A 10,828-nucleotide genomic window follows, 5' to 3' on the forward strand; every position below is an offset into this window, starting at 1 on the left:
AACTCTTCAAACCGCAGTGCGGCTTCATTGAAGTGGATGTCCAATCAGCATGAGAGGCCGTAGGTCCGCTCAGTCTGATTGGTGGAGAGGGCGGGCTGTATCATACAACTAGACGGTGTGACTGGCGCAGCCCTGGTATCAATCAAAGGGTGAAGACATATTTTCAGGTTTGGTTGTGTATGGAAACGCGCATGCGTGGGGGCGGACAGGCGTGAACGAAAGAGGGAAAAATAACAAAAAAGAGCGGGGGGCCGGAAATAAAGTTGGGTTGCGCGGCGTGGCGCGCTGCTTTCTGGGTAAGAGAAGCCATTAGGCGGAGTGGCGGCGGCTGCGGCGGAGCTCCGTCTCTTTGTCTCGGTCGCTGACAGCTCCCGCACGGTGCTGCCCTCTATGTAGAGCGGGAGCGGCCGAGCGATAAGTTAATGATCGTTTCCGCCTCTTCGTCGCTGTTTTTTTCTTTTTCTTTTAGTCTGTGGGTGAGAGCGGCTGAAGACGCCTGACGCTGACTGGGGCTGCGAGGCCGCCGAGGTGAGTCTCCCCGCCGCCATTTTGTGGCCGCCGCCGCTCACAAAATGGCGGCGCCTTGCCGTGGGGCCTCGGCTTCGAGTTCGCTCTCATTTTTGGAGGGAGGGTCGGCTTGCTCTTTAGTAATTAGCGTATCAATGCTCGTGGTGTTCGCTTTGTGTCGGGGTGAGGAGGGAAAGTGATTGCTGATCCTGGTGCTACGCCCTGTTCCCCCCCCACCCACCCAGCGCCGCCACTTTATTTGTGCCCGCTTGTGGAGTGCAGAGTTGGAAGGGTAGTGATCTCTTCCCCGGCGCCTTGCCTGGTCATCCGCCCTGTTTCACCTCACCGCGATTTTACTGTAGAAGAGAGGGTAGGGTGGACGGTCCCGACAACTTGGGTGTTGGCCGATGCACCCTGTTCGGAGGATGTTCGGCCGACTGGCCGGCTCCTGTTCTTTGTCTTCACATCCCACACCACCCACCCTCCAGCATTCAAGTTTTGTGCTGCACCCCCCTCCTCCCCTGCCGGAGTGAGGTTCAATATCACCGGGATTTTGTTGTTTTCCGGCAACTACTGTGCAATTCATAATGATAAACTGTAACACAGTAAATATATATATTTAAATTGGTACAAGAGAGAAAGGAATGTATACCGAGGTATTGTTCATGGGTTCATGGTCCGTTCAAAAAATCCGATGACAAGAGGGGAAGAAGCTGTTCCTAAAACGTTGAGTGTGTGTCTTCTCGATCTCCTGCTTGATGAGGAGAGGGCATGTCCTGGACGATGAGGTCCTTAGTGATTGATGTGTCCGTCCTCCCTTTCCTCACCTCCTACCCCTGGCCGGTAACCCTTTTTGTAGCCCTCGCCGTCCTTCTCCGGCGGCTGGCTGACCAATTTCCCTTTCTTCCTGTTATAGGGAACCATGGTTCCCCTCTTGAGTTTTGTCAGTGTTTTGCTGTGTTCGTTAGTATTTGGAGTACTCTCCTCACCCATCCACCCTTTCTTTAGTTTGTATGTTGTCTTCTCTGTATCTTCCATATACGGTGATATATCCTGTCTATATTTTGCTTGCTTCAGTCAATTTTCCTAGCCCCTTCTCTCTCCTTCCCCTCCATGCCTTTGATTGTGGTCCTTTGTAGGTGTTGAGCCCACCCATCGTCTCCTCTTATCACTCGGGTCGGTGGAAAAATAATCTTGCTGTTCATAGCTCCGTGACATCATTGATCAAAAGATTTTTGATTGAGCCAGTTTTTTCCGGCATTTCGTCAGAGTTGGGCGGTACGGCCATTTTCCCCTTTGTTCAGTACTGTTCCTCCTTCTGTGCGCTGGACTGGGTGAAGTAAGATGGTGATTCATCATTGGCGGAGATGCCGTGTTAGATCACCAGGCTGATTGTTTTATTTTCTCTCTCTCTCCTAGGTAACTCTTTTTCCCTTCCCTTCCCTTTAATATTCTTCTTTTGGAAGTTTTTCGTTTTATCAAGCCGCCAAAGTGGAGAGTGTGATTGCAGAAGGGGTTGCTTCTCGTTTCAGGTACCTACTTGTGTTGTTATCTGCTTTTAATTGCTATTTGTAAGGAAGTAGCAGGGCACAGTGAATGGTAATTTCTGAGGTAGTAGTATTTTTTTAGTTGTATAGATTTTCAAAAGACCATTAGACATGAGAGTAAAATTGTCATTTGGCTCATCGGGTCTGCTCCACCATTCCTTCATAGCTGATTTATTATCCTGCTCAAGCCCATTCTACTGCCTTTCCTTATAACCTTTGTCATCCTGGCTAATCAAGGACCTATTGGCCTCTGTTTTAAATATACCCAATGACTTGGCCTCCACAGCCACCTGTGGCAATGAATTCAACAGACCCGCCACCCTCTGGCTAAAGAAATTCCTTCTCATCTGTTTGAAATGGACATCCCTCTATTGTAACCTCCCCCACTGTAAGAAACATTCTCACCCTGTCTGCTTTATTAAGGGTTTTCTTTATATGATAGGCTTCAGTGCGATTACCCCTCTTTCTTCTAAACTCCAGTGAGTACAGGCCCAGAGTCATTCTATGTTAACCCTTTCATTCCTGGAATCATTCTTGTGAACCTGCTCTCTCACTTCCAATGTCTGCCTTAGAATCGTGATGTGCTTAAGTATTAATTCATTTTCAGCCCTGTGTACTGAAGTGCTTTATTCTTGAAATACTTTAAGCATGGTCATTATTCTAGTATGAAATGTAGCTGCCTGCACATTGGCAATGCTCAACAAGTGGGGTTAACAGATTGAATATAAATGAGTATTGGTCAGGAAATTGGGATTGTATCCCCACATAGATTGAAAAAGGTGTGCAACCTTGTCTTCACTGAAACATGGCAAAGTCTTGACCTGAGATATCAACTGTATCCCTTCACAGATGCTGCTTGACCTGTTGCGTTTCTCCCATTTTTTTTTGAGGCGAAGTTGTGATTAAGTTGGCACAGTACTGTGGTTGACTTTTGACTATCCTTTTGAAATTGCTTGGTACACTTTTTCCAGTTATGCATCCTTTTGTGTAACTTTCCTGTAACACCATGGGCTCTTAACTTGGTAACTAGCCTCATGTGTGGCACTTTGTCAGAGGCCTTCTGAAAGTCCAAATGTACAACATCCACTACGTCCCTTGTATCTATCCTACTTATCTCCTCAATGAATTCCAACAGGTTTGTCAGACAAGATTTTCCCTTGAGGAAACCATGCTGAATTTGTCCTATCTTGTCCTGTGTCACCAAGTGCTCTCACCTTATCCTTAACAATTGACTCTAACAAATCTTCCCAACCACTGAGGTCAGGCTAACTGGTCTATAATTTCCTTTCTGCTGCCTTCCTCCTTTCTAGAGTGGAGTGACATTTCCAATTTTTCAGTCCTCTGGCACTATGCCAGAGCCCAACTAATTTTGAAAGATCATTAATGCCTCCGCAATCTACCACTACCTCTTTCAGATCCCTAGAGTTCAGTTCATCTGGTTCAGGTGATGTATGTACATTTAGGTCTTTCAGCTTCTTGAGCACCTTCTCTTTTGTAATAGTAACTGCACTCATGTCTCTTTCTTCACATCCTTCAATACCTGGCACATTGTTAGTGTCTTCCACAATGAAGACTGATGCAAAATACTAACTGAGTTCATCTGCCATCTCCTTGTTCCCTGTTATTATTTCTCTGGTATCATTTTCTAGTGGTCTTATATCCATTCTCATCACTTTTATTTTTATATACTTGAAAAAAACTTTTTCTATCCACCTTGATATTGCTTGCTGGCTTTCATATTTCATCTTTTATCTCCTGATGATTTTGGTTGCTTTCTGTAGATTTTAAAAAGCTTCCCAAATCCTCTTATCTTCCTGCTAATTTTTGCTGATTCCCTAGTAGGCTCAAACCGCTTTAAAAAGCCATCTTGTAGACATCAACAAACTCACTCTTAAGATCCATTACCAACCTGATTTTCCCAATTGACCTGCATGTTGAAAACTCCCATGACTATCATAACGTTGCCCCTTTGACTCGCCTTTTCTATTTCTTGTTGTAATCTGTGGTCCACATCCCAGCTACTGTTGGGAGGGCTGTATATAGCTGCCGTCAGGGACCTTTTATCCTTGCAGTTTCTTAAACCCACAAGGATTCAGCATCTTCCAATCTTATGTCACATCTTTCTGATGATTTGGTGCCATGGCAGAGCCGCACCACCCCCTCTGTCTACTTTCCTGTCCCTCTTAATACAATGTGTAACCTTGGACATTCAGTTCCCAATTACAGCAGTCTTTCAGTAATGATTCATTGATGGCCACAGCATCATACCTGGCAATATGTAATAGTGCAACAAGATCATCCACCTTCTTCTTCTATTCTGTCATTGAGATATAACACTAGTGTACTGATATTCACCCTGCTGGCTACTATTTTGTTCTATCATCTACCTGCCCTTTCTGACTGCATGCTATCTTTGCTTTTTTTAACCATCTGTCGTATCCTGAGTTCCTTCACTTCGGTTCCCATACCCCTGCCAAATTAGTTTTAAACCCTTCCCAACAAGTTTTAAACCCTTCCCAACAGCTGCTCCTGTTACCTGTCCTGTCTCATTTCCTAATATAGTCCCTTTAACGTGATACCTTTCTTATGTTCAGTTTTACTCATGAAGCCTCATTAGATGGGCTTTTACAGTTGGTCCTGAGTGAGCATCGCTGTATCTTTTTCCCTGACTAGTAATGCCTTCAGCTATATCAGTCTGAAACAAAGGAACCCTGGAACACTGAACTGCCAGTCCTGCCCCTCCTGCAGCCAAATCTTAACTGATGGCGGCAGTGTCATCACTACTATACATAGCTCAGGACATTAGTATCACCATGATCGATCTTTTGTTTCCTGACTGTTTTCTGCTAGGATATTAGTCCCTCTCTGGTTCAGGTGCAAACCATCCCTTCTGCACAGGACCCACCTTCCCTTGAAGACAGTCCATTAAAGGTGGGTCCAGTGATCCAAAAATATGATGCCCTCCCTCTGCACCAACTCCTTTGCCATGTGTTAAACTGTGTGGTCTTCCCATTTCTGATATCACTAGCACGTGGCATGGAAAGTACAACCCTGGGGGTCATATCCTTTAACATCACCTCATCATCCATTCTACCCATGTCATTGGAACTGGCGGGGACCATAAGTGCTCTCCCTCCCATTTAAGAATGCTTTGGACTTGATCAGAGATGCCCCTGATTTTGGCACCCGGCAAGCAACAAACCATCCAGCATCTCGTTCTTTCACAGAACCTCCTATCTGTTCACTTAATCATGGAATCCCATCACTGGCTCACCTCTTCTCTTCCCTTCCCTCTGAGGCACAGAACCAGACTTGACTGTTGTGGCCATCCCCCCCACCTATCCCCATCCCCAAACAGTATCCAAAGCGGATACTGTTTTATCCATACCTGTTGAGGAGAACAGCCGCAGGAGTACTCTGCACTGACTACCTTTTCTCTCTCCCCAGTCAACCCCACTTCAACACTGGCCCCCTCATGCAATAGCTGCTCTGCTTAGTGCAAGTTTTTTATTGGTTCTAGCCAAGTGTCTAATTGTGTGCAATCCAATGTCTTGGGATCCCTGGCGCACAAAATTTGTCAATTGCTCCTGCTCGCTCTTTTAAAACTCTCCCTCTTCGCAAGTTGTTTGACTCCTCAGGACTGTGGCGAGCAAAATGGGTAAAATACTTAGGTGCACCAAGTCTGTTTTGAGCATTTATTTTCAAATTAAAAGTTTCATTTCCCCAGGATATTCAGCACAGAATATCAAGGGTGCGCATTGCAGTGGGCTACCAGCCCAATCCCAAGATGATGCCTCGGGCATTGATTGTTGTAACCCATTGGCTTTGCTGGAATGGAAGATGTCACTCTGGGGCAGTAGGTTCATTGATTACACTATTGCTGGTTCATGGTTATTCATCTGAAGTTTGAGACCCTCAATCCTGAATACTGGAAAATTCTTGTTAGTGTCTCCTGCTGATGCTGTCAGCAACAAATATCAACTTCAACTGGAGGCCAGACTTCAGTTCTTATTTTTTTTTTTGTAGTGATATTATGTGCCAATAGCCACTTGCCCTTATTGGAGACGATTGGTTTTTCTAGACTGGCTTCTCTTCGTGGTGGAGACGTTTTACTATCCAGTACCTATAGTAAGAAGTGTGAGTTTATGGCATATTTAAAGTTGTGCCAAAGTAAGTAAAGGTCTTTACAATATTTTCGTGTCTTTAGTGCTTCTTCGGGCGGAGGAGGAGGTAGGGGTGCGCCTCAGCACTATCCCAAGACTGCCAGCAACAGGTAACTATTAACTCTTTCAAGGTTCTTCCATTTGTGTGGCTTAAGTTATGAAATCTTCAGCTTGACTTCGTAACGCAAGTGTGCAGTGTGCTGCACCATAGGTGAAATAACTGCAGATAAACATCACGTTAAATGGGTTGACCAAAAGACAGGAGCAGAATTAGGCCATTCGGGGCATTGACCTGCTTTGTCATTCCATGGTTGATTTATTATCCCTCTGAACCTCATTCTCCTACATTCTTCCTGTAACCTTTGATGCCCTGGCTAATCAAGAATGTGCCAATGTAAATATACTCAATGATTCTGGTCCTAGACTCCCCCACTATAGGAAACATCCTCTCCACATTCGCTCTATCTAGGTCTTTCAATATTCGATTGGCTTCAATGAAATCCCCTGTGTGCAGAAATCAAAGTTATTCCCTGGCATGTTAGCAGTTACAAATACTTGCATCAGTAAATATTTAATTCCTGTCTTTAAGTACACAGGAGCATCATGGTTAGCACATCACTTTACAGTGCCAGTGACCTGGATTAAATTCCTGCCACTCCAATGCCTCCAAAGACCTACTGGTAGTAGGCTAATTGGGCATTGTAAATTGTCCAGGGATTAGGGTAGGGTTAAATTGGTGGGTTGCTGGGCAGTGCAGGCTCATTAGGCTGGAAGGGCCTATTCCAGGCAGTATCTCTGGATAAATAGATAATGTCTTAATTGTAGCCATTTGGCAGTATACAAATCACAAAAAAATCTGCACATGTTGGAAATCCAAGCAACGTACAAAATGCTGGAGGAACTCAGCAGACCAGGCAGCATCTATGGAAAAAATCACAGTGGAACCCGGAAGGGTTTTAGCCTGAAAAGTCTAATGTGCTTTTTTTCCATAGATGCTGCCTGGCCTGCTGAGTTCCTCCAGTATTTTGTATTTGGCAGTATACATTGGGATTTGCTGTATGCTGGTACTTTTGTTACTGGGATTTTGACTACCCCAAGGCGTTGTTACAACATCTGTTAACTTTGAATAGTAGATCGGAATAAATCTCAGGGAAGTGTACGGTGCTTTGTTAATAAATTTACTTTAAACTTTGAGGTTAGCGGTAATGAATTGTTTTGAACGACTGTTATAGACTCTGTTCCTATCTCTCGACAGCCGGTTCCTGGGGGGGGGGAATGTTCTCCCTCTTCTCCCCCCACCCCCCCCCTCCCCCAGGGCCAAGCGGTCAGAGATGGGTACCTTCATGAAGCACTAAACGAGATGTCAACTCCTTGAATGAGAAAGAACGACAAGATGGAATCTTCAGGAAAGTCAGAGGGTGAGTTTATTTAAAAAGTTAACTTGTACTGGTGCATATTTGGTCTGCAGCATTTAAATTGGGAATCTTGAATGTTTTTTTTGGGAGGGGGTATATTGTGAGCAGGCTGCTTTGGCTGTGTAAATTTACCTTGTACTGCTTTGAGTGAAGTGGGATTTTTCACTCAGGTTTAATATCATTGGCATATGTCATGAAATTTGTGGCAGCAGTATATTGCAATACGTGATAAAAATATAAATTATAATTATACATTGTTTCCTTGGGAGGCCAAAATATTTGCCATGTCCCTTTAACCCTTGCGCGTTCACAGCCGGGCTTGGGACTCTGTGGCAGAGTTTTGTTTATTCTTTGATCGACAGCGTTGTGTGAATTGCATTCGTTAATTTCTGAGTGGGCTGAGAGAATTGTCAAGTTCTCCCTTGGCAGTATGAATTATTCTGAACTGTACGTGTGAGCCTTGACTGTAATTTGGTGGGATGTCCTTGTGACAGATTAGCAGTCTGGCATGCTTTACAACAGATGATTAGGATAATGGCTATAGACGGAGTGACATTGCACGTCCTCCAGACATGCCCTGCAGCTTGTGAATTTTCAAGTGTTTGCCTTGAACAGCATTAAGTCCATCAGTTGAGAAATGGAGTTCTTTCTTTAGTTAAATATGATTATTTCTGTTGTGTGCTTCATCTGCACTGGAAACATCATAATATGGTTCCATTCATTTGGATTTGCAGTCATTTGTAAATGTTAATTAATGAATCTGTTGGCTGTGAAAGGATTTGGCTGTCTTGTTCTCTGGTTTGTATCTTTGTTTTATCAAGGCATGTGTGGTTTACAGTGCTGCTTGTTCAGTCTCCTGTTGCCATGTCAAAACAAATAGCCCAGTCTGATACAAATTCACATGAATCTTGTCATATCTGTGGTATGCTTGTGGATTTAAGCTTTGCCATAACCCTGTAATCTGGGTGGGTTATGGTGCAGCAGTTCAACTTCAGGGTAGCCTTAGCTTCCGCTTCCAAGGACATGAAGGAAAGCAGTACATCGTTGATGCATTTGATCATTTCATGATTGTCCGTGCTGCTCAGTTATGCTCTTCATAGTTCTCTACACCTCTAAGGTCATACTTCATCCCTCAAATTCTGGCAACATCCTTGTAAATCTCCTTAGCACAATCCCCAGTTTAATCCTTCGGCATGGTGTGCAAAACTAAACAAATATTGCAAGTGTACCCTTGTCAATGTCTTGTACAACAGCAGCATTACAAAGGTTCATTTATTATCAAAGTACACAACTCTGATCTTTTCCAAATAGCCACAGAACCAACAGAGAACGACAGCATGATCATCAACCCCAGATCCCTAGCACCCCACCCCCCACACAAAAATCACAAACTGAACAGGCTCTTTGACTGCTAAATCCCCCTCCCCCACACATGTAAATGAGAAAGATCGGGCAAAAAACACAGAATATATATTTTTTAAAAACCTGGAGTGGGCTAGGAGTCTATAGTCCAAACCTCCATCCAAAAAGCAAGTAGCCAGTACTCGCCTTCCATCTTTATCTGTTTCAGTCGCTCCCTCATCACTTGGAGTTGAACATCAGCTTGCAGCCTTCTTGCCATGAGCTTGCACATGCTGCCCCTGCCTCCCGGAGTTCTCCTGGAGACTGCAGAGCATTGGAACACCCTAATGATCTCCAAACTGCAAATCACAGGCTCAAACAGTTTCAGTCACATTCAAGACATAAAAAGTGAAATATATGGTTTCATGCTCTATCCAGAAGATGTCGAGCAAAGGAGAGTTGTACACAGGCTCCATTACATCTTAGCTTCTATACTGCGTCCTAACTGAAGGCCTGTGTGTCATCCCAACTGCTGTGACGCCACTTTCAGGGACCTGTCCTCGGAGGTTCCCCTGTTCTACACTTCCCAGGACCATTCTTGGGCCTAGTATTGACCTTTAGGGAATACCACTAGTCACTGGCCTCCATTTGGAAAAACTACCTTCCACTATCATCCTCTGGTTCCTACCATTAAGCCAGTTGTATATGAAATTAGCTAGTTGTCCAGCTGGAACCTCAGCAAGGCCTTTCCGAAGTCCACATAAACCATGTCTGCAGCCCTGACCACGTTGTTATTGGACATGAACTGTGCAGACTACTCGTGATCAATCCATCTTTTCAGTTGTTTGTATGTTAACCTTGGGGTCCTGTTAAGTAATTTATCTACTGCAGATGTTAGCTTTACTAGTCTATAGTTCCCAGGTTTTTCTTTATGGCCTTTCTTAACTGTGATTGGGAGGGGGGTTGGGAAAGAGTCTGCCTATCTATGCTTGTGCCTCTATCGAGTCAGTGTTTTGCTCCAGGGAAATCGAATCCACCCTATCAGACCTAATGATTTTCATTCTGTTTAGCATCCTGATGAATCGCTGCACTCCTTAGTGGCATTTTAGAACAGCCCAATATTGCATGTGTAGCCTAACCAGTGTTTTGTGAAGTAATGTAACCTCCAACAAATATTGTTCATTTTACTTGAGAACAGTTTTTAAACCATTGGCTAATTTTAGTGATAGAAATTATGATTATTCATAAACTTGTTCTAGATACTCAAATCAACAGACTGCTTTATATTTTATCTTATGCATAATTATATCTAATCTATTTTTTTGTTATCCATGGTTCATAATTTGTATTTTGAATTCATGAACAGCTTTAATTCTGGCGTTTTTTTTAAAAAAGAATAGCTTGAATGCTTTGCCTCGTCGTGGTGTTCTGGGAAAGTACCCAGCAGTGATGTCTTGATTGGCTCTCAACTTGATACTAGTCAGTTTGAGTGCATTAATCATCTGGTTCCTCTTGCAGCATTTTGAACAAGCTTACTCCAGAGAAGTTTGACAAGCTATGCCTTGAGCTCCTCAATGTGGGTGTAGACTCAAAACTGGTCCTAAAAGGGATCATTTTACTGGTGAGTTCAAAAATAGCTTGGCTGCTAATCAGATTAATTTTTACAGTATGCAGCCTAGCTTAACTGTATAGTTATTTGTCCTCTGCAAGCTTCTTATTTTCAATCTTGTCCTACCAAATGTTTCCCATTCTTTCTGATTTGTGGATTCTCTTACTTCTGTTTGCTTCGTCTACTTTGTGAGGTAATGAATTCGCATTCACTTTTGCTTTCTGAAATTTCTTGTGAATGTTAAGC

General features: G+C 43.7%; 1 long non-coding RNA gene across 1 annotated transcript; it reads left to right on the top strand.

The window, feature by feature from the left end:
• The first annotated feature begins 274 nt into the window (after positions 1-274).
• LOC140205326 (uncharacterized) lies at positions 275-7,544 on the top strand. Its single transcript, XR_011887819.1, has 4 exons — positions 275-528; positions 1,927-2,039; positions 6,262-6,327; positions 7,450-7,544. It is a non-coding gene; the product is annotated as an uncharacterized lncRNA (long non-coding RNA).
• The last annotated feature ends 3,284 nt before the right edge of the window (positions 7,545-10,828 follow it).

This window comes from Mobula birostris, chromosome 11 (assembly GCF_030028105.1).
Source record: "Mobula birostris isolate sMobBir1 chromosome 11, sMobBir1.hap1, whole genome shotgun sequence".
Taxonomy (NCBI): domain Eukaryota; kingdom Metazoa; phylum Chordata; class Chondrichthyes; order Myliobatiformes; family Myliobatidae; genus Mobula; species Mobula birostris.